This window comes from Gobio gobio, assembly GCF_949357685.1.
Source record: "Gobio gobio genome assembly, chromosome: 21".
In the NCBI taxonomy this organism is placed as follows: domain Eukaryota; kingdom Metazoa; phylum Chordata; class Actinopteri; order Cypriniformes; family Gobionidae; genus Gobio; species Gobio gobio.
In genome coordinates this window covers 1,386,150-1,392,280 of record NC_137117.1, presented here as the reverse complement: position 1 = coordinate 1,392,280, position 6,131 = coordinate 1,386,150, and the positions used below count along the sequence as shown (strand labels likewise).

General features: G+C 35.3%; 1 long non-coding RNA gene across 1 annotated transcript; it reads left to right on the top strand.

Annotated features, from left to right (window-relative positions):
* Positions 1 to 419: 419 nt before the first annotated feature.
* Positions 420 to 4,420, top strand: LOC307117625. Its single transcript, XR_013815456.1, has 3 exons — positions 420 to 510; positions 3,319 to 3,414; positions 4,308 to 4,420. It is a non-coding gene; the product is annotated as an uncharacterized lncRNA (long non-coding RNA).
* Positions 4,421 to 6,131: the final 1,711 nt, after the last annotated feature.

The following is a 6,131-nucleotide window of genomic DNA, read 5'->3' as shown; positions in this document are numbered from 1 at the left end:
TGGAAACATCGATATTTTCTAAACTTACACTACAACTATGTTGGACAAAGTTGATTTGTGAGTAAAAATATATAATTTATTTATAAAGATGCTTTACTTACAAAGATGATGTAAAAAAAAAAAACCCTTGAGGAGATTTGAGGTTAATGGGCTACAGCGATTTCAGAAGCACTTCACGCGGTGTCTTCCGTGTATGTGACCGGGGGAAAGAGCGTTTTGGAGGGACATTCAAATGTAATTTGACTTAAAAACAGCACATCATTGGCTGCCTTAAGGCTTGCACTTGTAAAAAAAAAATTCTGAATAACAAGGAAATTAGTAGAAATGCATTGTTGCCATGGCAACGCTGTACCGGAAAGGGTTAAGTTGCCAGGCGGAAATGCCTGTGTTGCTCATGCTCAGAGTCACACAAAAAAAGACAAAATGAAGGCGGCAAAGGTGGCGATGGCGCGATACTGTTTGACTCAGCGAAAAGGAAGATTTGAACGGATGTTGTTGAATTTCTATAAGGTAAGATTTTATATTTATAAATGATTTAATCTTCATCAACTATTTTTTGTGTGAATTAATCGATCGTGATTTTGTTGTGAATGCACTTTTGTTAAGGGCGAACGAACTTGATTTATTTTAGTCCTTCTCAGCTATAAAAAGAGTAGGGGAGCATGGGGCACAACCTAACGAGGGGTTAGCTGTAGCACGCATGGTTTGTGGTTTATAGTTTATTACTTTCCACACATGCCAGGATGACGAAACTTAGTGTATTTTCTAGTTGCCATATCAACATTTTTTTAGAGAAGAAATTGCGTCAATTATCTTTGGAAGATAGGCTATCACTGTACATTTTAGTTTTGTACTTTTTGTAATGACCTAAACAAACATATTGCCAGCCTGTATGCTGCTGATATTTCAGTGTAACTGAAGCTTTTTTGTTGTTGTTGTTGCCCTTAAAGAAAGCGCTGAGGATGAGCCAGAGGATGTTGGAGTAATGACAGAGTATGTGAAACTGCTACAACGAGTATTTGTAGGATGACAAAAGGGTTTAAAAGTCACATTTTTAGTCTGGTCTGCCTCAGCGGTCTAACAGCGCTCGTCAATTTCAAAATGATTGAGATGGCCAATCATATCAAAGTAGGCGGGGTTTGTCATTCAGCGCGAATTCCAGCGTGAAGCGTCAGTTTAACGTTGAAAGAAAGTGAAGGAAGCGAAGCGTTTAATACATGTAACAATAACATCCAGTGATGATATTTTTTCTCAAATATGGCCGTTTTGAATTGAAAATATACATTTGTGATTTAACTGAGTGTGAAGAGACGAGAAACGTTTCAGGTTTTCCAGATTTCAGGCATACAAATAAAAGTACATACATTTTAATGCAAATTTTGAGAAAATAATAAATTTAAAATATTATTTCCCAAAATTAGACTTACGAATTTCCTTCACTGTTCTGTTTATAGGCTTTATAAAAATATGTTCAAGACATGGTTACGGCTTTGGCTTGTTTTTCTTCTTTTTTTTTAAGCGTTCTGATTGTTAATTTGTTTGAACAAATGGTTTAAAGTTCCAGACAAGCACAAATTGATTGTCATGCAGTGAAATTACATTGTTACATTGAATATGTGAAAATAATGTTGAAATTTGGTTTCTTGTTTGATCCCTTGTTGGCACACATGTTTAAAGCTAAAAAGTCGAACAAGGAGTCAAAACCACTGGACGGTCCAGTTTAGGAGTTTAATTTGTGAAATACTGCAGTATATCCTAATTATTATATAAAAAAAAAATATTTTTATATTTATTTTTGCCGGATTCTTGACTCCTGGAGAAATTGCAACAATAAATGTAAATGTGTAAATGCCTTTTAAATGTAACGTGTTTAGACATTTATTTAATACAATTAAAGAAATGTACAACAAGTAGTTTGAAAATAATTAATATAGCCTATTAAGCTTAAATCGCATTTGATCAGTTAACATAAACTTTATTTAATTCATTAATGTAAACTGAACACGAATAATGAATTGGCTGGACAATTGACATTGAATCACACATGGCCTTAGTTTTAACATTTGGGTTTAAATATGTTTTTGACCACGGCCGCTACTCACGCCTGCGTCCCCGGCAGATACACGGAACCGATGAACTGGGTAAACGCAGATTAAATGATTAAACCACGCTCAAAACTTACAAAATGCATGCATTTGTTATAGCCTAATCGTCACATTTATTAACGTCGCCCTCATATAGACCTATATGCTATAATGAGCTCACAATATAGGCTATTGCACAAATAAAATATTATTTTTATCTTTAATTTAATGTACAATAAATGCGAGTCCTGTTCATGTAGTTACTCGAAAACGCGCCTTTTTGCATTCTGGCATTTGTGCTGCCGCCTTATTCACATTCTTGCACAAGCGGGATTTAAAACAGAACATAGCCTACTTTTTTCCTTTGTAATGAGCTCAATTTAAGTATGTTAAATATTCAGTGTTTAATTTTTCAGTTGCAAGTTTACCACAACTGCTACCTCAATTATAATTAAGTGAAACTATGAACACTAGCAAAAGCTTCCCCATAATTTTAGGGTTCCTGTTTCCTCCTACATGATATCACATCAATGAGGGCAACCAATCTTGATTATGTGGTCTCATAGCGAGGGCTCATGGGCTTTTTATTTTCACTCATTAGGCGAGAAAATAAACTCTGTATAGTTAGACTGTCCCATTTGACCTTATGTCCCCATCACCCTTAATTCGCCATAACATGCACTATTATTGAGCAATATATTTCTAACAACTTTTAACATTGTTAGTTAATAAAATACAAATATTAATTTCTGAATTAGTAGACATGGGGTGGGTTGCACCAATAAAGATTAAATTAAGCACAGTTTAGAGCTAATCTAGGTTTTGTTTATCTAGGCTTTATTTTAAATTCGAGGTGTTGCACACCTACACTTTAAACCCAGAAAAACAAATTGGGGGTTAAAAATTATCCTGAGATTAAAACCTCCATTTCCTTCTTTATTGACCACCATACACTCTAGATCTCTAGATCTAGATCTTAAAGAAAATAAACTTTATAAAGAGCTACGCAGAGAGACAAGTGAATATGCTAATGTTTAAGTGTGTTAATTCGCGATTGAAGAGTGTTTAATATGGATTAAATGTGTTCAGTTATCATTAATGCGCTAAGGGCTTCATCTTGTGGGCATTCATAGAATAGCGCATTATTTATTTGCCTGGAACCTGTATAAAAGGCTCTAATTGTTATTAAATTCATGTATATTTATTTCTGTATTTTGTTTCTGTATTCTGGCAGAGGGAAGTGAAGTTATTTAACCAGTCAGATGAGAAAATCCAGTCAAAGCTGCGGGAAAATACAAGTGGGATGAATTGATTTTCTTAAAATACAGAGGTATTAAAGGAATGAATCTCCTTCACCAGTCTCTCATCTCATCCACAGACAGCATGAACACATTGACTGATTTATTAATATTGCACACACATACTTCAACGCAACAAAAGTAATTTGATTAACAATCTTCAAGAAACAAAATTGTGCTTAAAAAGTGATAGTATGAATGAATACATTAGGAAGAAATGGCTGCATCTGACAGGTTGGCTTCAAACAGTCCGTCCAAATCTAAATGATTGTCTTTCATTTTCTTCTGCATTGGTGTCGGTGGCCAAAAAACCGATTTTAAAACATGGGCCTGGTTTCACAGACGGGGTTTAGATCAAGCCAGGATTAGACCTCAGTTCAATTAGGACATTTACTTTTATAAACGTGTCAAAACATGAAAAAACATTACTGTGAGCATCTTGAGATAAAACAATGGCACAGATATATTTTGAGATATGCTTTCAGTTAAAACCGCTCAAACATGCATATTATTCTGGCACTAGTTTAAGGCTTGTCTGTTTTAAGTCACTCGGGTATCTGTGAGAAGAGATTCAGCGTTTTCTTCACAGCCGTTCATGGCGACGGCTACACACTCACTGCCACTGGTTCCCAATTCTTTCGTTTGAAAACACAGGATCTGTGAAGAAAACAACAAAAAACGGAATTTAGTGGAAAAATCCTAATCGTCCTGAAGGCTACATCAAAACTGTCCTGGGTTCAGCCGCTGATTTTAGTGTTGAAATGAAAAATGTAGTTCTAAAATATTTAAGAGCTGCTCCTAAATGTCCACGTTAGGAGCCGAAAGATTTTGTTGAATACAGACTCAGATTATTAGAACTGCTGCGCTGCTCATATCCCTCGATAAAAGATTAATGTAATTTATACTTGCCCTCCTGTATTTACAGAAGCAAACGCCCCCCAAGATGACAAGAGGAATTAAAGCCCAGAGCCAGAGGAGGTCAGAGGTCAGAGGTTTTGGGGTGGAGGAGATTGGTGGAGCGATAGTGGAGGAAAATGATGCTTCTGTAAAATAAAAACAGGAATCGAAACCAGAGCGAATCATTGCTCATTGCAAGTTAAATTATGTTTGTGTGTCTGTGTAGATATTTTGTCTGTAACAAGAATAACATCCTTATTTGTTAAAGTTAAATGTATTATTGTCAATTACTATGACTGAGAGTGACACACACACACACACACAGACACTCACATCAGTCATCTTGAAAAGTCAGTGTTGAATAAAAAGCTTTCAAAATCCATTTTTTTGTCATAATCCTTATTTCACAATGTTATATCTCACCCAGAGTATGTTACAACTAACCCAGACTATGGGGTGAATTGTAACATTTCACTCCTCGTGTTTGAAACTAAACCATGCATTTCTGTTTGAATTGCAAAGATAGCTATGTCATTTAATAGCAGACTAGTTTTAATCACATTTTGAACACACTGGCTTAAAAGTACTCCAAGATAGAGACAGAAAGGTAAAAATGTTACAACCATCCCCGGTCTCCACTAGACATTTATAATGTTGCAAAAGCTTTATATTTTAGATAAATGCTGTTCTTTTGAACTTTCTATTCGTTAAATAATCCTGAAAAAAAATTGTACACAACTGTTTTCAACATTGATAATAATAAATGTTTATTGAGCAGTAAATCGGCATAAGTGTGATGTGAATCATGAATCATGTGACTCTTAATACCGGAGTAATGATGATAAATTCAGCTTTGATCACAGGAACGTTTACCAAAATTGCTGCAAATACCTAAAGGCTCCTGAAGCTGCCGCCGATCCTGCTTAACTCATTTAAAAGTGTTGACAGGCGACAGCGCTGGTTATGTTGGCTACAACCACAGATCAAATCATGTCGCCACTTTGTCAAATTCGTAAATGCCTCTTGCTTTACACAACATCGAGTGCGCCAAAATTGTTTTTATTGTTTGAATTTCATATTAACACTTACAGAATTGTGAAAGCCGAGACTTGTTTCATATCAAACGCAGGGTTGCCAATTTGGCGTGAGATTTTCTTGGGCGCGCGCAGGGCCGGCCCTGACCAATTTGCTGCCCTAGGCAAGATTTTCCTTGGTGGCCCTTGTATCAAGGTTTAGCGCTACACGTTATCAGTCTAAGTTGTGGAAACAATCATACTGTTTTATTTTTGTAATGCATTGATGTTTCATTTTTATTGTTGTTGTTTTATATGATGTCCAGTCCATTCTACCCCGTCATTATGTTCATGATATTATTATTATAATTTTTTTTTTTAAAGGCTGATGATGGTAAAACTGTACAAATATTGCACCTATGCCACTTTACAGCCTAAACACAAATAGCAAGAGTAATTGCATCTAACATTCATGCACAAACTATTCATTGAGAACTAGCAAAAGGGTTTGTTTTCCAGTAGATGGCAGCAATCTTCCACTAAACTATGAGCATTCATGCTTTCACCAGGAATTCAACTGAGAAATTTTGATATTTAATGTGAATTTTACATAAATAGTTGCCATTTTAAATAAACCTGTATATAAATATCATTACTAATTTCGGCAAATACATTTTAAAATTGCTATACACCCCCTTAAAACTGCACAACTGCAGAGTAAAAACATAAGGCTATTAAAAAAGTGATATTACATGCGTTTAATATTTTAATATTATTTATTTTTTTACAAAATCACACTGGCTGTGGCCTCTGGAGAACCCAGAACAGCTGCTTGCATA